Genomic DNA, 25,464 nt, shown 5'->3' with positions numbered 1-25,464 from the left:
AATGGCCGTTGTTTATTCTGGGAACTCTGAGCAAAGTAGATTAAATTAATCTTGTTTGTTTATTCTGCGCCTCCGGGGTTTGGAAACCACTTTGCACGTTTTAACCTGGTGACCCATCTTGAGTAGTAGTGAGTCGATGGAAACTGTTTGGAAGAAACGGCAGACATATTGTACACGTGGGAGCTGATTTGACAAAAACTGTGTGAGAGTGTGTGTGTGTCATGTTATCCAGTTCTGGTAAAACTGCTACAATTAACAGCGATATTCAACAAACCTTTAGTTTCCTATAGTCGGCGGGTGAAAGACATTGGCATTACCAGCTGTGGCTGTAGGTAACTTCCTGATGTAGAGGGCAGTTGCTGCATTTCGAGGCCTTATCTACCTTTCAAAAGTCCAGAAGTTGGTGTAAAACTAATATGTGTAATACCTGCTGTACTCTTGTTAGAATTAACTCTTGCTCAGCTAGTAATGCTTGCTTAGCCATTTACGTTGTACTGCTATTACAACATTGGTTTTGTTGCTGCAGTGTTGTGCATTATTCATTCATTCATTCATTCATTCATTTACTACCGCTTTTTCCTCAAGAGGGTCGCGGGGGTGCTGGAGCCTATCCCAGCTGACTGCGACCGAGAGGTGGGGTACACCCTGGACTGGTCGCCAGCCAATCCCAGGGCACATATAGACAAACAACCATTCACACTCACATTCATACCTATGGACAATTTGGAGTCACCAATTAACCTAGCATGTTTTTGAAATGTGGGAGGAAACCGGAGTACCCGGAGAAAACCCACGCATGCACGAGGAGAACATGCAAACTCCACACAGAGATGGCCAAGGGTGGAACTGAACCCTGGTCTCCTAGCTGTGAGGTCTATATGCTAACCACTGGCCCGCCGTGCCGCCCCGTTGTGCATTATTGTTAATACATAATTGGTATTACATGACCATGTCGTCAAATAAATTTATGTTTTTCTCTCACGCTTTCTCATGCCCTCCAAATCATTATCAAAGTAAAAAAAATTACTTTTGCATTTATTACCTGTAAATGACCCATCTTTACCCCGGCAACAATTACAGCATTTCCGGTATTATTGCTTATCATGATAACCACCCGGTGGCACGGCGATCGAGTGGTTAGCGTGCAGACCTCACAGCTAGGAGATGAGGGTTCAATTCCACCCTCGGCCATCTCTGTGTGGAGTTTGCATGTTCTCCCTGTGCATGCGTGGGTTTTCTCTGGGTACTCCGGTTTCCTCCCACATTCCAAAAACATGCTAGGTTAATTGGCGACTCCAAATTGTCCATAGGTATGAATGTGAGTGTGAATGGTTGTTTGCCTTTTTGTGCCCTGTGATTGGCTGGCGACCGGTCCGGGGTGTACCCTGCCTCTCGCCCGAAGACAGCTGGGATAGGCTCCAGCACCCCCGCGACCCTCATGAGGAAAAAGCGGTAGAAAATGAATGAATTTCATTCAACCCCACTCCCCCCCCAGCCAGTCTGCTTGATCCAGCAACACGGTATAGACTTTTTGTGAGGTCACTGTCCTAATTGCGCCACATGATGGAGGCTACAGTAAGTACTTTGCAGAGCACCAATCTCATGACTCCAAGTGAGCAGAGGGAGGAAGCCATTAAATCCCTGCAGTTTAATCGATGTGAGGACTTATTTGGTGAGCGGGTTTGACAAGCGAGATAACAGGACTTAAAAATCCAGCACAAGGAGTGTAGCAAAGGTATCAAGCTATTCAAAAAGAAAAAAAAAAACGATAGAGGAAGCCATACATCAATAGTGCAGTCCCTTCTGGCAACATGGGGGCTGATTGGGGCCAGAGATTAATAACCAGTAACAATGAAGTCAGTCCTCTTTAACTGTGAAATTGAGAATAATTAGCTTTTTGTGTGTTTTATAATAGCTGGGCAGCATCTGTTCCTCTGTTTGTATTGATTTGCTGCTAGAGCACAATGCTATGGCTGCATTTTGCGACACCGTAACACATAAACATAGTTAATCAGTTAATTTGAGGGGCAAAATTGAACATATTTTCAAAGAAATACATTACTCTGCCCAGCTGAGAGTCTGTTTTTTATTCCAAAGTGGGAGTTTATTCTTTTCCCCCAGCAGTTCTTTCAAAACAAAGAAGTGGGGGGGGAAAAAAAATAACAAGACAGAGGAATTTCTCTCTGGAGACGAACTTGTTGCATAATAGATTTCCAGCTTTCAGCTTTGCTCAGATTGATCCCGGTACTTTCTGACAAACTTACACCTTACTAAGACTTCACTGCCGTCACAAACAAAACAGCATCAATTTTAGATAACATATAGTGCGTTATCTGCATCACTTTGCTGCTTTGCTATCAAAGCACAGAAACAACAGTTCCTTGTGAGAGTCACAGTTACACAATATAGTAAACTTGCTTTGATACGTTATCGTGCTATAATGGCAAGAACTGTATTGATTTTATAGGATATCGGACCCTTATTGCTTGAGGAGGTGGCCGAGGACAAAGGTCACATTAGTACATGTATACTGGATTTTAACACATTGAAAAACAAATTACTTGTTGAGAGTGAACTAGGGCTGCACGGCGGTGGAGTGGTTAGCGCGCAGACCTCACAGCTAGGAAACCAGGGTTCAATTCCACCCTTGGCCATCTCTGTATGGAGTTTGCATGTTCTTCCCGTACATGCGTGGGTTTTCTCCGGGTACTCCGGTTTCCTCCCACATTCCAAAAACATGCTTGATGGCCAAGGCAAAAAAGCTTTCTCTCTTTGTTGGATTGTTGTTACCACAAAATTTCCCATTTGGAATTTGCACAAGAGGACTAAACATGGGACAGTGAGAGGTGGAAGAAAGTTTTGTTCTTTGATGAGAAGAAAATTGAACCTTCATGATTGGGGTGCAGGCACGGTAGTGGAGTGGTTAGCACGTAGGGCCACACAGCTAGGACACCCGAGTTCGATTCCACCTTCTGACATTTCTGTGTGGAGTTTGCATGTTTTCTCCGGGTACTCCGGTTTCCTCCCACATTCCAAAAACATGCTAGGTTAATTGGCCACTCCAAATTGTCCATAGGTATGAATGTGAGTGTGAATGGTTGTTTGTCTATATGTGCCCTGTGATTGGCTGGCGACCAGTCCAGGGTGTACCCCGCCTCTCGCCCGAAGACAGCTGGGATAGGTTCCAGCACCCCCACGACCCTCATGAGGACAAGCAGTAGCAAATGAATGAATGAATGAAAGAGTGAACTACTCGGCTGCAACCAGCAGAGGCGCTGTCGAGTCAGTCTCAACAAGTTTCCTCTCTGAAGGAGAGCTGTGGGAAGTCGTATTACAACCACAAAAAACAGCAGCATCAATTAAATATAACAAAAAATGCATGAATTGATGGAAAACTAGCTTTTAAACACGCATGTAAACACCTTAATTGGATCATATTTGGCTTTTTAACTTATTCAATACCAAAGACGTATTAATATGTCTTTTGTTTTGTTGCACGTGAGGCAAAAAGAGGTGATAACAAACAGAATTAGTCATCAATGCTTACAAAAGTGAGGTTGAGAAAAAAAAGCAAGCACAAACAACAACAGGAAGGTGAGACAGGCCTCTCCTGCCTTGCATGCAAAAAGCCACCATCCTTCCCAGAGCTGCAGGTGGTCTTGAATATATGTATATAACAGCAACAACACACAAAGTCATGCATAGACTCTGCAGACAAACAGAGACACGCTGTAGCCAATGCAAATGTCTACCTTTAAAGCCTCAAAGTCCTTGTGGAAAAGCGTGACTTTTCACAGTTTAATGCTGCGGGGAGGATCTCACTCACAGTTTACTCAGCAACAGCTTCATGCAGCACACGCACTTCAACCATGTGCAAGTCAAGGGAAAACAACAAGCCGTGCCCGTGTCTCAATTTCCACACTCCCATACTTACACTTTATGCATTTTGAGTGCGTTCAGAGTGAGAAGTACGGCAAAATGCAACCAATGCATAACCCCATTACATGGTGAGTATGCAGGGATGAACCTAGCATCGTTAAATTCACAATTAAAAAGGGAGAGAATATGCAATTCAACTCCAAAATAACTGACGCAACTCTACACTAATGTATGCCACCACAGAGTCATTTTAAGCTATAAAAAACTGCCACAGTTTTTTTCAGAAGAATGCATTTGATAAAAGCCCTGCAGGGATTATAGATGGATAAATCACACATAACAGGAAGGAGGAAGTGTGGAGGAGTGCAGTGTGCAGAAGGTTACACATCGCAGGGAGATTTTAATGCACACACGTGTGCACACACATGCTCATGCATAGTTCAGTTCCTCATGTGAACATTGTAAATAGTTCATGATGCTAAATTTGTAAATACATTGGTATTGTGATGTAAAGAAACCCGTTTTTTACTCCGGTTTCCTCCCACATTCCAAAAACATGCTAGGTTAATTAGCGAATCCAAATTGTCCATAGGAATGAATGTGAGTGTGAATGGTTGTTTGTCTATATGTGCCCTGTGATTAGCTGGCGACCAGTCCAGGGTGGACCCCGCCTCTCGCCCGAAGACAGCTGGGATAGGCTCCAGCACCCCCGCGACCCTCATGAGGATAAGCAATAGAAAATGAATGAATGTGTCAAAGTGAAAGTTAAACTTGTAATGTATATTCGTTTAGCAAAAAGCTGTTTTTTTCTTTTTTTGAGTCGGGAACTGATATTTTCCTGAAACTTACCTATGTTCTACTGCTAATTATTATAGTGTTAAACAATGCTAAAGTTTCAGATAATAAGGTTTGCGCATTTGAAAGTGAGCCCTGAAAGAAATTCGGGATGGCTCAAAATGCCTGGTTTCAGAGGGCGTTGCAAAAGTGTTCTTTTGTGATGTCACAGTGGAGCCGGCCTCCTTATGGGCGTGGCTGCAGGCACAATACGCTCTCTGCCCTCCCCCAAGCTCTGCTTACATGAACATGAAATATCTGACAAACCGTTGCTGAAGCCAGAAGCAGCACGTTCTCGCCAGTGAGCATTAATGTCGGACACGCTGTGCGTCCACGGAGGTGGAGAGACACACAGTGCTCACTGTCTGGATCACGGTAGTCCCGCCAAAAACGTGTAATGACCACATTTCCATTACCAATGTTGTGCCAAGATTGTGCAGTTAGTAAACAAGACGCCCTCACGTCCGACTTCTGAGTTCCACGGTGCTAGCGCTCCCTCTGACAAAGTGTGTCCGACAATGAGTGCTACTCCTCGGACAGACGAAGTGGACGCAGGGTCCTTGCGTCCCGGTTCTCCAGAGCTCCACGGCACCATTGGTGCTTCTGACAAAGTATGTCCGACAATGAGTGCTCCACCTCGGGCAGATGAAGTGGACGCAGGGTCCTTGCATCCCGGTTTTCCTGAGCTCCACGGCGCCATTGGTGCTTCTGACAAAGTGTGCCCGACAATGAGTGCTCCACCTCAAGCAGACAAAGTGGACCCACAGCCCTTGCGTCCCGGTTCTCCTGAGCTCCACGGCACCATTGGTGCTCTGACAAAGTGTGTCCGACAATGAGTGCTCCACCTCGGGGAGATGAAGTGGACGCAGGGTCCTTGCGTCCTGGTTCTCCAGAGCTCCACGGCACCATTGGTGCTTCTGACAAAGTATGCCCGACAATGAGTGCTCCAGCTCGGGCAGACGATGCTGGAGGAGCACCAGCGGTCCCTAGTCTTTGAGACATGCTAAGTCATCAACTCCTCTTGCCGTTAAATTAGAAAGCGCAGTAGTTTCAGAGTGTGACCAATCACAGCCGAGTACATATGTACATACTGTACATATTGAGAATGTATACTGAATATTGATATACTTGGTGACAGTGCCAACTACTGACCTGGCATGCATACTGCAGTGTTATCATAGAAACCACCGACACGAGCCTGGTTGATGTTTCCCACATGTCAGCAGTGATATAGGAGATTGCATAGGGCCTCACAATCATCCCCCCTTCGCCTCTTCCAGAGACCAATGGGTCATCCAGAATATTTTGGAGAGGTGGGAGTGTTTAAAACCAAACCAGCGAGCATCTCCCGACACATGCTGACCATTCCTCTGTGCAGCAATGGGTGGAGCTTGTGTGTTTGTTTGGAGTGTTTGAATGTGTGTGTGATTGCGTGGGTGAGGGTCTGTTTCAGCATATGTGTGTTTTTTTTTTTTTGCAAAAGGAGGAGGAGGGGGGTTGAGTGTTTCAAGGAAAACTGCTTCCTGTTGCAGCTGTGGTTTACAGTAAAGCCAGGGAGGAGGGATGAGTGTTTTTCAGTCTTATTGATACACTATCACGCCACACAGGAGGTCGTTTGAAGGTCTGATTCCATCATCTTCCTTCACGTGATGTTGCAATGAATCGCTCATTATCTTGATTACATTGACACATTGTGGTTTCACAACCTCAGCAAATAGGATGCAGGAAGTGTGTTTAGCAAAAATAGGAGTGGTTTCAAATAGATGATTAAGTTATCAAAACAATCAGCATTCGTACAATGATATGACACTGTAATGTGCATGCCAGGCCAGTAGTTGGCGATGTCATGACACATACACACCCACGCTTCCACTATATCAAGTGGTTTCAAACATGCGGCCCGCGGGCCACTAGTTTGAGGCCCCCGCCTTGATATGAAAGTTTAATGTTAGTGCGGCCCGCGCAAGTTTGATATGGATGCTGTATGGTATCATGTACCCAGAAAAAATTATTACGTTTGATTAATGTTCATGTTAAAGGTTAAATAACTGTTAATAGTTATCCTCCCTATCCGTGTGGAAGTGGTAAGTTTTTGGCTATTTAAGTTTAAATGAAATAACTTGAAGGCTACCGTTTAGGTCGCCAGCTCTCTAGTTTGCGAGTTAGCATGTGTCTCAAGATCCTGCAGTTGCGCAATATGTTGTAAATAAAAAGAGTATAAATGTGACTATAGTCGTGTTTTGTCATGTCTACAGGGCTCTAATAATGCTTTGTTCATTTTAATCTGAAAAAAAATAATTTGTCTACCCACCAACTATATGTGGTTTCTTGAGTTTTTATTATTTGGTGTTTTATTATTATTATTATATTTATTTATTACTAATTGATTGAGTTTCTTTATTCTTGATTTGTTTATTTATTTTTCATCTTATTTTGTGCAGAAAAATAATAATTAAGATATTTGAGAACAGTGGAATGTTTTATCAGAGCTTTTCTTGTAGAAAATCGGAACAAAAGCAAAGTTTATTCATTTTTCTGTTTTAAATAAATGTGTTTTTTGTTTTTGGAAAACCTGATGCGGCCCAGTCTCGCCCAGACCCTCGCTCCAGTGGCCCCCAAGTAAATTTAGTTTGAGACCCCTGCACTATATTGAGGAACTGAGTCATCAAAATGTCCTCAAAAATGTGTTTGAAAACACATTTCGAAAACACGATAATATGCATAACAGGCCATGTGCAATCATTTTCTTATACTATGGCATATTTAAAAAAATATTGTACTTATAACAATGAAGAAATATGTCATACTTGCACATGCGCACAATGTTCATTTTTGCATATGATATTTCGTGGTGGTATTTAAAAAAAAAAACTTACAATATTTTGAGTGTGGATAAAATGGGTAAAATTAAACAAAACCAGGAAGTGAGGATTCAATGTGAACCTATCAAAGCCATAGTTTCTAGCTCCGCCCTTTCAGTACCTTACTAGTTTGTGGTTGAAGTGGGCCAAAATGTACTAAATAGTTGCATTATTTGGGTGCCTTTGATGTCATAAAAATGTATACAAAAAAAATCAAACCTTAGGGTGCTTAGGTACCAACATGGTAGAGTGCCAAAAAAGTGGTACAGTCCAGACCATGTAGTTTGGTACCTGTGTTATATGTAAACAAAACAGAATATTGTACTGATTCAAAGTGTTCTTTTTTCATTGTAAAATACACAACTAGGTTCCTGGAGTGAACAATTCAAGTGTCTATTTATAGAATATAAATATGTACCTTTACTTAAAAATTGGAACGTATGAATGTGACAATGACGTGTGAAGTTCTGTAGCACTAAATTGCAATAAATGAACATTAAAATCTGTGTTTTTCAACTAAAATAGTATCATTATTTGGTAAAGAGTGCATCATTTTATTGTAAATGAATACTACGAGCCCTGCATGCTTTATAACAGACAGCTCCACGCACACACTCACACGTACGAACGTGCAAAAAGGGGGAAAAAAGCGCTTTACTCACCATTCCTGCTTGGTAAATTTTGTTTTTTTTTAAAAAAGCTCCACGTCTAACATCCAATGAAGGTTTTTCAAGTTTTTGCGGTGCTGGGAAGTATAGAAAAACCAGAAGGAGATATGGTTTAAATCCACCGAGAAGCGTTTGGGATTGACGTGTCGCTGAAATGAAGCCCTGCCTCTGAGTGTGTGTTTCCACACAGGCTGCAAAACTTCAAGCTCCGCCCACCACAACCCACGCTGCAGCGAACTGCTCCACCTAACACATCATCATCATCATCATCATCATCATGTCACACAAGTGGGAGTCCTAAAACTATGAATAGACGCTACTTTTTTTCTCACCTGTGAAATCATTTTATAAGATATGGACAATTCTATTAATATGCATTCACATAGTCACAATTAAACTTGATGGAACTTGATCTAGTTCCCGATCTTGCACACAAACTGAACAAATTCTGACTAAATTTACACAATTTAAATGATTGAACAATTTATTAAAAAAAAAAAAGTTAAGGATATTTTCAAAAAATTACAGATTCAAAAAAAATTTGGATTCAATATCAGATCCGGATTTAAATTGCTTTGATATTATCCAGTAGCTTCTAATCCTATATACACAAAGCAGATTTTATTCAAACTGTATTAATTTTGCCTGATATTAATTGTCAATAAAAAAATATTTGTGTGGATTCACACCTAAATCTGGATCAGACTTGGTTTAAACTTGGTTTGGTATATTTACATTATAAAAAATAAGGATTTAACACCAGAATCGGGATCATATTCAACTTAAACTCAAATAATACCAACATCAGAATGTGGATTTACATCCAAACTTGGATCAGATCCGGATTGAAGTTGGTTTGATTGATTTCTTTACGTTTTACACCATTAAAATACAGCAATTTTTTGTGTGAATAGGTCACATAATTAAATTGAGATCAAATTTAAAACAAATTCTGAATATTTTTCCCATTTTTGAATTCAATGTGATTAGATATTTGATAGAGATTGTTTTTATATGCAATATTGAACCAAATCTAACCAATATATGATTGTGTCACACCAAAATCTGAATCAGATCCAATTTCACCTTGGTTAAACATGACAAATTGTCTGGATCAGATCTGAATTAAGCTTGGCTCAATGACATAGATTTTGACCCTGCATACACACCGCAACTTTTATTCAAACTGGATCAAATCTAACCAATATATGACCGTGTGTACATTCCATTCACACTGAAATCTGGATCAGATCCAGATTAAACTCGGTTTGATAACACAGATTTTGACCCTGCATACACATAGCAACTTTTGTTCAAACTGGATCAAATCTAACCAATGTATGACTGTGTGTCCATTCCAGCCACACTGAAATCTGGTTCACATCCGGATTAAACTTGGTTTTGATGACACAGATTTTGATCCTGCATATACATAGCAACTTTTGTTCAAACTGGATCAAATCTAACCAATGTATGACCGTGTGTACATTCCATTCACACCTAAGTCTGGATCAGATCTGAATTAAGCTTGGCTCGATGACACAGATTCTGACCTTGCATACACATAGCAACTTTTGTTCAAACTGGATCAAATCTAACTAATGTACATTCATTCATACCGAAATCTGGATCAGATCTGGACTAAACTCGGTTTGATGACACAATTTGTTCAAACCGGATTTAACTGAGATATGACTTTTTGGGCAGTCGGTTGCATACACAGAAAATTGTATTTAAATTACATTTAACAGGAAACATATCGTGTATATTTTTTCCCAGTTTAAAAGCTAGAGAATGAATAAAATATAGTTTTTATGAAGCCACCTATATAAGGGTGTCCTGTATTTTGGGTGTCATGGAGTCACTTGTTCTTCTGCCTCTTCTTCTCAGTGGACAAGTAGAACAATGACTGACAGCTGAGAGCGTCCGGCACAAAGAGCATTAGCGGGGATTATGTGGCAAAGGCAACGACTTGAATGCAAGCGTACGCAGCCATTCATGTAATCTCTTTTCACTGCTGCAAAAAAAGACTAAAACGTCAGGTCGTGCTCGTCACACTTAATGTATTCATCCACATGCCGCAACACTAGTAAGAGCTCCCATGCATGAAACAACTATTTGTTTTTCTTTTCTTCTGTCTGAGATAACACCAGGGAATGTTTTCTTGTAAAATAAAGTCAAACAAAGATGTGTTTTGTGTCATTGTAGTTACCTGTTGAACAACTTAAGCGATTTCCACAAAACAAGCAAAAAAAGGTAAACATGACATTTGTGTTCCTCACTGCTACTTTTATATTCAAAAGTAAGAATTCCGAGGACACTTCAACTTCAGCGTTATTATCCCAAATACTCCGCTAACAGAGCCTCCATTGTTGAACACATCGCTCTTAATCTGCCGCAATACTCCCAATAATATCCCCTTTGTCAAGACGCTCAAACGCACCACGGACTACACAGCAGCCATTCATGTAAGGTCAACGCTGTTCCAGGCGGCTTTTATTGGGGTTAAGTAAACAACAAGCTTTTTTTTTTTATTTACAGCCACATTGGATTTGGTGATGTGGAGATTAACATTTTCATGGATGGCTTCAGTCGGGATGCTGACATCCGTTAAGGTTGTGACATTGTTAGAAGAGCCTAATGACCTTGTCCTCCTCAGAGACCTGAACACTGATGACTCATCACAAGCAATGCAGCTCAATGGGGTGCTGTTGGTAGACCACTATATGTAAGTATGGTAATAAATAATACAAATAAAAGTAAGTCAATTGTATTAATAATTATTAGGGAGAGTGGCACGGCGGTTGAGTGGTTAGCGCGCAGACCTCACAGCTAGGAGACCAGATTTCAATTCCACTCTCAACCGTCTCTGTGTGGAGTTTGCATGTTCTCCCCGTGCATGCGTGGGTTTTCTCCGGGTACTCCGGTTTCCTCCCACATTCCAAAAACATGCTAGGTTAATTGGCGACTCCAAATTGTCCATAGGTATGAATGTGAGTGTGAATGGTTGTTTGTCTATATGTGCCCTGTGATTGGCTGGCCACCAGTCCAGGGTGTACCCCGCCTCTCGCCTGAAGACAGCTGGGATAGGCTCCAGCACCCCCCGCAACCCTCGTGAGGATAAGCAGTAGAAAATGAATGAATGAACTCATTACTAGGCTGTACGGTGACCAAGTGGTTATTGTGCAGGGCTCACATCTAGGAGACCCGAGTTCAATTCCACCTTCGGGCGAGAGACAGGATACAACCTGGATTGATCGTATATTTTGCTTTCTATCAAACTATCAAAAAAGTGTTGTCGGGCAGAAAACTGTTTTGAGTTTGTTTAATAAAAGTATTTAATGAAGGTGTGCAAAGCATATATTCATTCATTCATTTTCTACCGCTTTTCCTCACGAGGGTCAGGGGGGTGGTGGAGCCTATCCCAGCTGTCTTTTGGCAACTGGTCGCCAGCCAATCACAGGGCACATATAGACAAACAACCATTCACACTCACATTCATACCTATGGACAATTTGGAGTCACCAATTAACCTAGCATGTTTTTGGAATGTGGGAGGAAACCGGAGTACCCGGAGAAAACCCACGCATGCACGGGGAGAACATGCAAACTCCACACAGAGATGGCCGAGGGTGGAATTGAACCCTGGTCTAATATAGCTGTGAGGCCTGCATGCTAACCACTCATCCACCGTGCCGTCACAAAACATATAATTGTTCTTTTTATTGGTTTTCATTTCATGGTGTGTCATTTTGTACACTGTACATAAATCCATGTTACCGTATACAGTGAGTTTTAAGAATATTGTAGTAGTAATGTAAATGTACAGAAGTATATAGTATCTATTTTACTACCTACAACTGTATCAAATATAAACTTCATTACACTTGTGTCTATGCTCAACATATTCAACAATGAAAAAGCACAGTATGATCACTGTACACACACACACACACACACACGTCAATCAAGTATGGATTTGTTGTCATGGTGACAGGGAGATTAATTAAGCAGGAGATGCATATGATCACATTTCATGCCTTGACTGTCATTGCAAGATAGCGTCATTTGAGATAAAACCACAATTTGTTATTGTCTCTGTCAAGGAGTTATGTGTTGGTCTACTTCCTGTTTACAGTTTTCCACAAATTCACTCAGATTTTGTAAACATTTCAGTGAAAATCACCTGAACAATGAATAAAATGTCTGCTCATACTTACTCTACAGTGGTGTGAAAACATGTGTGGGGTTTTTGTGGGGTCTTTTGTGACCTCTTGGATGAGTTGCTGAGGGGTCATTTTGGTCCCGCTCCTGGGAAGGTTCACCACCGTTTTCACAATTTAAGAATAATGGCTCTCGCTGTGGTTTACTTGAGTCCCAAAGCCTTAGAAATGGCTTTAGATCTCATAGATCTCGATTAATCTCAGTTATATTTTAATGTGGGGGCAATCATTTTTTCACACAGGGCCATGTAATGTAAGAATGGATTTTTTTTCTACCTTAATAATTAAAAGTTTCATTCATTCATTCATTTTCTGTACCGCTTATCCTCACAACCACAAGCTGGAGTGTAAAAGTGACTATAGGGGTGTTATTTCATGTCTACGGGGCTCTAATAAAGTTCATTCGTTCATTTTCTACCGCTTATCCTCACGAGGGTCGCGGGGGGTACTGGAGCCTATCCCAGCTGTCTTGGGGCGAGAGGCGGGGTACACCCTGGACTGGTCGCCAGCCAATCACAGGGCACATATAGACAAACAACCATTCACACTCACATTCATACCTATGGACAATTTGGAGTCGCTAATTAACCTAGCATGTTTTTTGGAATGTGGGAGGTAACCCACGCATGCACGGGGAGAACATGCAAACTCCACACAGAGATGGCCGAGGGTGGAATTGAACCCTGGTCTCCTAGCTGTGAGGTTTGCGCGCTAACCACTCATCCGCCGTACAGCCCTTAAAGGTTTTAAACAAGTGAAAAAAAAAGTAATCAGGAAGGGGTATCTTGTATTCAATAAAAATGTCAACAACACTGTAAACGTCGACTTTACAGATGCCATGTCTGCCCTGAAGGTGACCTTTTCTCAATGCGGTATCAATTTGATGCATCGTTTGTTTACATGAATGACGCACTTGGCAATAAATTGGGGCGCGGCCTTTATTAGAGCAGTAATTACTATACTGTACTCAGTAATAAATCAACTTTGATGAAAGCAAGGTAAAATTTGTTGTACAATTGCATGGAATTTTGTTCAAACATATTCTAAATGTATCTTTGATTGACACCTCGAAATTAACTTTATTGAGCTCCAGGAAAAAACACACAAAAATCCATTTGGCCTCCTAATGCCAGACTAGCAACCCTTTCTTTATCTGCCATTAGCAATAAAAGCCAATATGTGCTCCAGCATCTACGGGAGGGGCTGACATGGGGCATTAATATGAATTATATCCACCTTAATATGCTTTACTTTGCCCCTGAGGATTGAGAATATGACGTCAGCCAACTCTAATGACACCGTGATGTATATATTATATGTATTTGGACCTTTATTTTCCCCCTTCTGTGACTGTGAGGGAGTGAGGGGGCCATAGGTGAAGGTCCTGCACAGCTGCACAATGAGACGTGGAGGGAGTTCAGTGGGTGGGGCGGACGTGGAAGAAAGGAACCAAGCCTGCAGGCACTGAATATGAATTAATGACTTTTTAAATATGCAGCAGCAACACAAATAGTATTAGATTTAACTATAACCTTTTTTTTTAACAACAGATTTATTATTTGGATGAGATTATCTGAAAGGTTAGCAGGTTAATGTTGAGGCAAGAACCCTGTTGATTATGGTTAAGGTCAAATCAGTCCTGAAGTAGGAAGTTGACATACTGTAATTATTTTTCATTTTGCATTGTTGGATCTTAAGGAGGTTCTAAGGGAATCTGCTGATCAAATATTTAAGACTGCAGCCTTTGAAAGTCGTAACCTTGATAAAAATACGGATTTAGTGGCATTTTCTGTCAAATTTTCACACTGATCTGTTGATGGCCAAGGCAAAAAAGCTTTCTCTCTTTGAAAGCAGTTGGATTGTTGTTACCACAAAATTTCCTATTTGGAATTTGCACAAAAGGAAAGAGGATGAGAAGAAAATTGAACCTTCATGGTTGGGGCGCAGGCACGGTAGAGGAGTGGTTAGCATGTAGGGCCACACAGCTAGGAGACCCGAGTTTAATTCCGCTCTCGGCCATCTCTGTGTGGAGTTTGCATGTTCTCCCCGTGCATGCGTGGGTTTTTTCGGGTACTCCGGTTTCCTCCCACATTCCAAAAACATGCTAGGTTAATTGGCGACTCCAAATTGTCCATAGGTATGAATGTGAGTGTGAATGGTTGTTTGTCTATATGTGCCCTGTGATTGGCTGGCGACCAGTCCAGGGTGTACCCCGCCTCTCGCCTGAAGACAGCTGGGATAGGCTCCAGCACGCCCGCGACCCTCGTGAGGATAAGCGGTAGAAAATTAACGTGATGAATGAATTTATGAATATATGGATACATTTTTGTTAAAGTGAAAGTGAAATGTATCTTTTAACAAAAAAGCCTTATTTGTCGAGAACTGATATTTTGCTGAAATTTTTGTTCTACATCAATATTTATGCCCATATATTGTGGCTGTGACATCTTAACATCCATCATAGCTAGGAGACCCGAGTTCGATTCCACCCTCGGCCATCTCTGTGTGGAGTTTGCATGTTCTCCCCGTGCATGCGTGGGTTTTCTCCGGGTACTCCGGTTTCCTCCCACATTCCAAAAACATGCTAGGTTAATTGGCGACTCCAAATTGTCCATAGGTATGAATGTGAGTGTGAATGGTTGTTTGTCTATATGTGCCCTGTGATTGGCTGAGACAGCTGGGATAGGCTCCAGCACCCTCCACAACCCTCGTGAGGATAGGCGGTATAAAATGAATGAAAATGAATGTTTGGGGCACCATCATGATCTGGGGTGCTTTTCCTTTAGTGGAACAATGGAGCTTCAAGTTGTGCAGGGGCGTCAAACAGCAAATGGGTATGTGGACATGTTGCAGGGGGCATCCGTCATGACTAAAGACCCCAGTCTTTGGACCACCCTGATCTAAGTTTACAAAAATAGACATCAGTTCCAGACAGTGGATACCTCCTACATTCCCACTAGAAACACTGGCATCAAGCACGACCAAAGTTCAGAGTTCAGAACATAGGATTGGATCAGTTGTGTTGTCATTGACTAACACAGTAGTTCAGTTTGTTTGCTGCCCACGAAGAAGAACGCAGTGTGACAACTTTCTGATTGAGCGGGTACAAGATACCTCAATCGGATTGGGGAAAGGAATATTCCACCCCTGGGAATCCGATTATATATTCATTCGGATTGGCACTTTTCTTTCGGAATGAGGTGTATACAAAGGTTAGATTTTTTCCGTTTGAGCAAATAAACCAAATGGAATTGGAATATTTGGGTCCATGTAAATGTGGATATTGGTACCAAGTAGTTTTTTGTGATCTATCAGAAGACATTTTCACCCTTTACAGATAATCCCTACTATATCAAAGCAGGAAACCGAGTCGTGTTATTCCAGAATGGACTGTTTTGAGTCTCATCTGGTTACAAATTGGATCCTTGTTGTGTCTCTGGTTGATCTGAAACCATGATTAAAAATAATATGGAAGCCTATATACACAAACCCAGACTTTTTCAGGGCATTTGAGCAAAGCGCCAAGGTGAGCTCGTCTTTAATAATTGCTTCTACAGCTGCTCAGCCACTGTTCTTCATACTTTCCATACTTCATAAACGTCAGAGGGGACCTCAAGTAGCGGCGCTATCACGTCTTGCTGCTACTTTTAAAGGTCACCATGGAGACGCCGTGTCTCTCATTGCCTGTAATAGGACTCAACGGGGCTCCGAATCAATGAAGTGTCCAACGCATTAACCAATGACCACGCATTGTTCTTCCCCTCATTTCCTGTTTGTTTATTAGTTTGTAGCTACAGCCTAATTACTGTACGAGGCGTGTAATGCCTACAGAGAGCATGTCTTAGCTAAACAGCCCGCAGGAAACACTCTTTCATGTGCTAATCAGCCGTTAATAGCTCCTGCATATTGGCATATTGCTTCTATGAGAAGAAAAAGGAAGTGAACAGCGAGCGTGTTTGGCGTCAGTATTTGTGATGATGATGATGATGGTGATGATGCGGGTTGCAATCACTGACAATCAGAAGTGAGCTGCATGCTGATTAGCTAGGAAAACAGAATGTTGTTTTTCTTATACTCTAGTCACACTAGAGGTGGATTGAGTCGGAGTGTCGTCGGAATGTCAATTCTTGATTCATTCCTGGATATTTAAGGTGTATTTGGAATATTTTGACTGCGTTCTGAGTGAATTCCAAATATAAGGGCCCATTCTTGTGGCTGCCCTGGATTTTTAGAGCAACCTTTAAAAACTTTAGAGGTGGATTCAATGTTGAAAGTCATTGGAAAGGTATTATAACAGCACAGACTACATTCTAAATCAGGGGTCTCAAACTCAATTTACCTGGGGGCCACTGGAGCTAGGGTCTGGGCGAGACTGGGCCCCGCATCAGAAAAATGAATAAACTTTGTTTTGGTTTCGATTTTCTACAAGAAAAGCTCTGATAAAGCATTCCACTGTTCTCAAATATCTTCATTTTTATTTTTCTACACAAAATAAGATCAAGAATAAAGAAAATCAATCAATCAGTAATAAATAAATATAATAATAATAAAACTTAAGAAACCACATATAGTTGGTGGGTAGACAAATTATTTTTTTCAGATTAAAATGAACAAAGCATTATTAGAGCCCTGTAGACATGACAAAACACGACTATAGTCACATTTATACTTTATTTATTTACAACATATTGCGCAACTGCAGGGTCTTGAGACACATGCTAACTCGCAAACTAGATACCTAGCGACCTAAACGGTAGCCTCCAAGTTATTTCCTTTAAACTTAAAAAGCCAAAAACTTACCACTTCCACACGGATAGGGAGGATAACTATTAACAGTTATTTAACCTTTAACATGAACATTAATCAAAACGTAATAATTTTTTCTGGGTACATGATACCATACAGCATCCATATCAAACTTGCGTGGGCCGCACTAACATTAAACTTTCACATCAAGGCGGGGGCCTCAAATTTGTGTCCTGTGGGCCACATTTGGCCCACGGGCCACATGTTTGAGACCCCTGTTCTAAATATTCCTACAGTATTCCAACAGCATTCCAAACATTTCATTTCAACTCTCGTGTTGTCTTCGCCATGGAACAAGATAACCTTTAAAATGCATTTGTTTATTATTTTATGGTTTTAGTGTAAATTTGGATGAAAAAGCAGTAACTGAAGTCAGTCAATTATAAGAGTCTTTAATATTGGTGGACCAGCCAGGACAACTCTCATGTTGTGTGAGTCATGGAGCAAGATAACTCTCATTTTTCTACAGATTACTTGAAAATGCATTATTATGTTTAATATTTAGACTGTTACTCTTCATGGAGATGAAATGAGCAGTAAAGGAAGAAAGTACGGGACCTAAAAATGGACTAACATCTGGATGAAATAGTTATGAGACTTTTCTTATACACAATGCAGGGTCGACCATGTATGAAATATTAATATTTTAACATACAATGTGTAAAAGGCACATATAGTGCCACATTTGTGTAGAAATTACAATTTGCTCACTGTTAGTGTAGCATCCCATAAGACACACAAGCACCAAACCTGATTTGATCGAGGCTTTTATTGCAGTTGGAGTTATCTCATAACAATCACAGTAATCCCAAATAAAAATACTAGCCCATGCCAAACTAAAACTCAACTCTGAGCCTCCAATGCCACTTCCTGTCTACTCGCTTCTCAGCTCCCCGAGGGAACACATTTACAGCAAGAGTCTTATTTATATCTTATTTATGTTATTATGTTTACTATATTGAGTAATATAAGTGTAATTGTGTATTATTTCATCTTTAGAAGGCTCTAATAATCTTAAAAACCGGGTTTAGAGGGTCGTAAACAGGTTTTCTATGCTATAACTACAAAAATATTTCGTTTTATGAATAGGGAATTGGAGGCTGCATGGCGGACAAGTGGTTAGCGCTCAGGACACACAACTAGGAGTTCAATTCCACTCTCTCTTTGTGACGTTTGCATGTTCTCGACGTGCATGCGTGGGTTTTCTCCGGGTACTCCGGTTTCCTCCCACATTCCAAAAACATGCTAGGTTAATTGGCGACTCCAAATTGTCCATAGGTATGAATGTGAGTGTGAATGGTTGTTTGTCTATATGTGCCCTGTGATTGGCTGGCCACCAGTCCAGGGTGTACCCCACCTCTCCCCCGAAGACAGCTGGGATAGGCTAAAATTTTAGTTTATTTTTGTTTTATTGTACAGTGGTTGAATTCTCTTTTGCTCGTTTATGATTGAAAAGGGCTGCATGGCGGACGGGTGGTCAGCGCGCAAGCCTTGCAGCTAGGAGACCCGAGTTCAATTCTCCCCTCTGTGTGAAGTTTGCATGTTCTCCCCGTGCATGAGTGGGTTTTCTCCGGGTACTCCGGTTTCCTCCCACATTCCAAAAACATGCTAGGTTAATTGGCGACTCCAAATTGTCCATAGGTATGAATGTGAGTGTGAATGGTTGTTTGTCTATATGTGCCCTGTGATTGGCGAGCAGTCCAGGGTGTACCCCGCCTCTCGTCCGAAGACAGCTGGGATAGGCTCCAGCACCCTGCGACCCTTGTGAGGATAAGTGGTAGAAAATGAATGAAAGAATGAATTGTACTTGGGGGCAATTTCCTCATCACGGTCTAGTCTGGAACCAATTAACCGCAATAAAGTCGGGATTGCTGTATGTCCAAATCTTGTGTTTTAGTCCTGATTAAAGAAATGTTTGTCCCTGTTTGGAGGTACGTATGTGCTTTCCTGTGAATAGCGCCGAAATCCTCAACCTGGCATAACAAGTCAAAATTAAAAATAAAATAAAGCAACGCAAATTACTTCCTGCTAATTTGGGATTTGAAATGCTGATGTCATGATGACATGAGATTCTCTCTCCGTTGGAAGCACTAAACCTTTGCAGAGAAGCAGCAGCAGCCATGCAAGCGTCCATATGTCCCACTCCCTGAGGTTTATCACACATAGTGACAGTGTCAGGCTTCAGTTGTAAGCCAATGCATCCTCATTGTCAAGCTGGCAGTCAAGAGTCACAGCAAACTAGTGCATCACTTCTCCTCATCATGAACTTAACGCAGCATCAGCATCTCAGCACCGTGTGCCCAACAAGGTGACCGGCATCCCTCTCATAGATTGTCCATAGCTTTAAAATGACACAACTCCTTAAATACACACATAAACACACACACATACAGGGAATGTGATGCGTATGCTATCTGGAGTAAGTGAGCCATCTCACTCCACTCCGCTACTATAATCGTCACTGTGCATGAATGACAAAATAAAGCATCCTTTTGTGTGATTCCGAGCCGCCCGCCTGCTGTCATATATCAAAAAGGAGGGACTCACCGTGAAGCGACAAGGAGCCAGGTGGCGTAAGCGGCGGCTGCAGTGGCGAAGGAATCCCCCTCCTCCTCTTCTTCCTATTCCTCTTCCTTACCGGTGTGTAAAGTGTGTGTGTGTGTAGAGCTGATCCAGCAGATGCAGACCGGAGCTACCAATAGAAAGAGGCGAGAGGGTGTGTGAGGCACAGCAGAGGAGGGGTCTGATAGCATTACATCATGGGCGAGGGTTCTGCAGGGGGTGGGGGAAGGTGTGTGTCCTTGTATTTCCAGCACTGTATATTTCCCTTTTTTTTTGGCAGGATAATTAACCATGTGCATACCTGCATGCTATTATTTAGCAATAAGAGCTAAACCTAAATTCATTTCAAGTGTAAATAAGAAAAATGGCAGAAAATGTTCCTTTTTTTTTTTAAACGCTCTGATGATGAATAGGTCACTTCCTGACATTTCAGGTGCTGTCTCGAAAATACAAGAGTTCAAGCCTAAAAAGAGAACAGACATGGACTAAAAAACAATGACAGCTCAGGGTCATCCCAAGCAGCGTCTCACTCGGATCCGTCTGTGGCCGTTTGACACCAAAGAATACGATAGCAGCCATGCAGGAAACATACTGATAAGGACGGTCTCTTTTTCTCCCACTTTTCCCTCAGCAAAATGTTAAATAGCGAGGCGTTCGCAGGCCTTGAATCAAGGTCGGACTGCAGATGCAGACACATCAACTTTTTTAGACTGTCAGGCAACAGTTTGGAAGAGGGCAGACCTCCGCTAAGGCTCGTTTGGATGGGATGGAATACAGTAAACCTTGGATATATCAGACTCGGATATATCGGAAATTCACTCACAACGGACAGATAAAAAAGAACAAATTTTTCTGTAATGCATTTCCAATAAAAATTCATTGCATATATCGGATTTTTTATAACAGATTTCGCCTATTTCGGACAAAATCTCCAGTCCTGTTCCAATTTCCCTCGCATATATCGGATGGCCGCATCGTGTCTTTCTCCTGGCTCCAGATTTAGGACAAATATAAAAGTGAGTGACGTCAATAATACTAGCACAGCAGTGAATGAGATCTTAACCTCACTATTGGAAATAACGTAGGCCTGACGGGCGTAACAGGGCCTAGCTTAATTAACAATTTGTTATGCTCAGAGTCCAATAAAGTTAAATTTTCATTACCTTACGTCTCTTTTCATTGCCCAGTCCAGGTACATTGGAAACATAGTCAAGGAAGTGCCTTTTTATAACGGATAAAATCCGATTTACGCATATACCGGATATAAATCCGATATATGCATAAAACGGACATTTTCCGGTATACGCATATAACGGATTTCGCTTATATTGGACAAAACCAGTGGGAACAATTGAATCCGATATATCCAAGGTTTTCTGTACCTTGTTTCTAATCACTGTACAGCACAACACAAGATTAGCGCTAATTCCGATTTCTTATTGTTTTGCATGCTTGTCATACACAAGTTTCAGACCAGCAAACAAATTGAAATACTGTGTTAGTCAATGACAACACAACTGATCCAAACCTATGTGGTCCTGTGTGAAAAAGTGATCAACTGATCACATTATCCACGTTTACATGGACCCAAATATTCCAATTGAATTCGGTTTATTTGCTCACAAACGGAAAGAATGTAACCTTTGTATACACCTCATTCCGAAAGAAAAGTGCCAATCCGAATGAATATATAATCGGATTCACAGCTGTGGAATATTCCTTTCCCCAATCCGATTGAGGTATCTCGTACCCACTCAATCGGAAAGTTGTCAGGGTGCATTCTTCTTCGTGGTGTTTTTCTTCTTCTGTTGTTTATTGGCGGTTGGCAAGCAGCTTTCATGTGCATTAGCGCCATCTGTGGAACAGAATCTAAACCCTTCTATACTTTATTCAAGTCCACTTTTTCTTTAAAAAGAAAATATATATCTATATAAAACATGTCCAGACTTTAATTATAAAATATTAGCAAGATTGGATTTGATCTTTTCCTGTTTAAATTTATCCCGGGTGTGTTCTTTCAGGGCATGCTGAGATATGACGTAACATGCAGCTCGAGACGTTCTTCAGTTTTAAAAATGGAGGCGAGCAATCGGCACTGGACTGCTGCGGAAAGTTTGTTTTGGATCCAAACTAAATTTCAAGACTGGACAAACGGAAAACTGGCAATACGGAGTTATTCCAACAAGTGGAAGAAAAACTTGAGGAAGTCGGTATCACGTGATGTTGGTGTTTACGTTTTACTGGGCATGCCCCATTGACTATTCTGGTTGATTATAGCGGCGCATGTAAACAAGATATTGGAATATTCCTTTTCCATGGATACCATTGTTTTAATGCTAGTAAACTGAGGCAAAATTTTGGCATACATTAACCAAAAAGCACGCTAACCAAGGTGGATGCTAACCGAGGTTCCCCTGTGTTTGTATTTTGGTTCATGAAACAATTTTTTAAATGTTTGAAAATGCTTAATTTCCTCACAAGGGTTGCGGGGGGTGCTGGAGCCTATCCCAGCTGTCTTCGGGCGAGAGACAGAGGAACACCCTGGACTGGTCGCCAGCCAATCACAGGGCACATATAGACAAACAACCATTCACACTCACATTCACACCTATGGACAATTTGGAGTGGCCAATTAACCTAGCATGTTTTTGGAATGTGGGAGGAAACCGGAGTACCTGGAGAAAACCCACGCATGCACGGGGAGAACATGCAAACTCCACACAGAGATGGCCGAGAGAGGAATTGAACTCGGGTCTCCTAGCTGGGAAGCCTCGGCTTACTGTGCAGCCACTTTTTGTGCATATGCACCACCAAAGCTACTTTACAAGGAAGTGACTTATTGAACTCCCATACCCTCCACTAATGCATCTTGCTGTCACTTTTAAGTAAATGTACCTGTGTCTACTTTTGTATTTTGGCAGCGGTTAAAAAAATGTCTTCCTCTCATCAAATTCCTCTTAAGAAGTGCTGACCGGGCATGCTCCATTCATCATATGTCAAATACAAAGTGATTTGTTCCCCAGCGTGTTGTGTATGCAAAGGTAACGTTGCTTTCATTCGGTGTACAAGATTGCCCAGTAGATTCTTCACTTCCTCTTCCTGTTATTGATTGGTTTGCATTTTCTGGTCTAAACAAATCGAATGTGTGTTAATGGAAATGAATAATTCAGGCTTTTCCTATTTTATCATTCTTGACAGGTGCCTATTTATTATGACGGTATAAATGTCTATATACAGCACTTTCCTAGCCAGATATAGATGTATGTATAGGCAAGATGTATGATGCAATATGGTGAGCTAAAAGACACATCATGTTGGATGTATAGCGTCCATGACATGTGTGCATGTATGCCCATCCATCCATTTTCTACCGCTTTTCCTCACAAGGGTCGCAGGGGGTGCTGGAGCCTATCCCAGCTGTCTTCGGGCAAGAGGCGGGGTACACCCTAGACTGGTCGCCAGCCAATCGCAGAGCACATATAGACAAACAACCATTCACACTCACATTCATACCTATGGACAATTTGGAGTCGCCAATTAACCTAGCATGTTTTTGGAATGTGGGAGGAAACCGGAATACCCGGAGAAAACCCACGCATGCACGGGGAGAACATGCAAACTCCACACAGAGATGGCCGAGGGTGGAATTGAATCCTGGTCTCCTAGCTGTGAGGTATGCGCGCTAACCACTAGACCGCCGTGCCGCCCTTACATGTGTGCATGTATGATAGCATCCAAAAATGCTTCAATCCAAACATAAACACCACATTGTGACTGTTTATCTTCCTGATTCTTGGCAAGTTCCAGCGAAGCTGCGTCAAAACAAAGCCGTGCTGGGAAGGCGCCACTTCTCATTGAGTCATTAGGAGCCATGACGTTAAGAATAGCCAAGTGTATTTGGTCACTTATGCTTTGGGACATTTAAGGAGACATGTCCAAGAACAGTTGAGATGTTGTTGTCTCAGATGATGGCCAGGAGATGAGATAATGTTTTGTTTTGTTTTTTTTAAATCTGGGTGGAGACAAAGTGGAAGCAAATGAAGACAAGCAGCAGCTGGAGAAAAACAACAAGGGAAATGACTGAACTTTAGAGAACAACATGATAAAAAATGGAGTACCAGGAGAGCAGTTTTGTTCCTTTTAGGGTGGGACCGGCTGTTTTTGCAATCAGTAGTGTGCCCTCTGTAAAGAATGGTGCAGTACAGAACAACGAATGGTCATGAGTGTGAACTAAAAAGACAATATGACCTTTTTAACCGCCTTTTAATTTTATAATAATAATAATAAATAATAATACATTTTATTTGTATAGCGCTTTTCAAAATACTCCAAGACACTTTACAGAAGAATGGAGTTGAATAAAGCAAGTAATAGAATAGAAGACACACCAAAATACAACATTCATTGGTTAATACACAGTTAAAACATGAGTAATACGCATATAAAGCAATTTTATCATCTCAAGTGGAGCGTAACTATCAGTCTAAATTGCACTGACTATTTTATTTAATTCCACTACCTTCAAAAATGCTGCAAACCTTTAATCTAATATAATAGAAATAAAAAGAATACTCTCAAGCCTTCTAGCTACAGTCCTTAACATTATGCCCTTCAATTTAAGACAGCACCTAAGAAGCTCTATTAATAGTTCAATTCAATTTGCCTTAAAAAAAATAATATATAGTATACATTTCTCCTTGAAAAGGGAGTGTCCTCATGCATAAAGGTGTCCGCTGGCATCTGCAGTGATGCCTGTCAGCCCATCCAAGCCCCGCCCCTCTTCTTTCTTTCTTTCTTTCTTTCTTTCACCACCATGCCTACACTGTTCCCTGTTGCCTTGGCAACCTTACGGCCGGTCAGGCCTCTATCGCTGTCTTTGGAGACACAAGGGTGACTTCTGTGCTCGCCTCCGAGCAGCCGGAAGACTCGCTTAAGGTTATAAAGGGTCCACGTGCTGGCGCCCACCTACACTTCTTCAGTATGACCGTTATATATGTCAATAGAGGTTTTTTTTTTTTTTTTTTTTTACAAATGTGTTTACTGTACTTTTTTTTGATAGCTCTTTTTCACACATTTTCTATTAGCTTATCCAAACCATTTCTAATTACCGTGAGTGTAATGAAAAGGGCCTTTGCAGTAGAATTTGAAAAGAATCAAGGAAATAAGACAAACTGAGGATGAGTCAGTCATGTATTGAAATGAGAAAGTGAGCAAAAGCAAATTCCAGGGACAACAAATAACATCATATAACTATAAAAATGTGTTTTGTGTTTTTGAATTTCTGGATTCATTCCGGATTAATTAGATTTAAATTTGTTTCTAATAGGAAAAAGTGATAGTTAGCGTCCGTTTCAGTTGGTGTTGGACCTTCTGGAATGAATCCATGACGCTAACCAATGTACCCTGACAATAAGACTACTCTGAATATAAGACGACCCTTGTTTTTTCTAGGCTCATGTTTTGAAAAATTCATTTTAAAACCAAAATTCAAACCACTGCTTTGTTGATCACAATTATCTTAACATTAATTACCGTAATTAGCATCACAAATGTTCATTATAGTTCATTCTAAGTCAAAATTATTAGTCATCTCCTCCCACTACGTGTGGAAGTGGTAAGTTTTTGGTTTCT

The 25,464-nt window shown here is 41.3% G+C and overlaps 1 protein-coding gene across 2 annotated transcripts in view; it reads right to left on the bottom strand.

Annotated features, from left to right (window-relative positions):
• Nucleotides 1-19,963, bottom strand: part of sema4bb (sema domain, immunoglobulin domain (Ig), transmembrane domain (TM) and short cytoplasmic domain, (semaphorin) 4Bb) — a 65,560-nt gene extending 45,597 nt beyond the window's left edge. Inside the window, exon 1 of one of the 2 annotated variants that reach the window (XM_078795804.1) lies at nt 19,819-19,963. The gene's annotated coding sequence lies outside the window, so the exon portion shown is untranslated. Of the gene's footprint in view, nt 1-8,236; nt 8,429-19,818 lie in introns of those variants that run through there. The other variant, XM_058089725.2, reaches the window with a different exon arrangement.
• Between the last annotated feature and the right edge of the window lie 5,501 nt (nt 19,964-25,464).

Source organism: Doryrhamphus excisus, linkage group LG13, assembly GCF_037039965.1.
Source record: "Doryrhamphus excisus strain RoL-2023G ecotype Guam linkage group LG13, RoL_Dexc_Guam_v1.1, whole genome shotgun sequence".
Classification (NCBI taxonomy): domain Eukaryota; kingdom Metazoa; phylum Chordata; class Actinopteri; order Syngnathiformes; family Syngnathidae; genus Doryrhamphus; species Doryrhamphus excisus.
The sequence above is the reverse complement of the archived record's forward strand: the minus strand, read 5'-3'. Positions and strand labels throughout refer to the sequence as shown.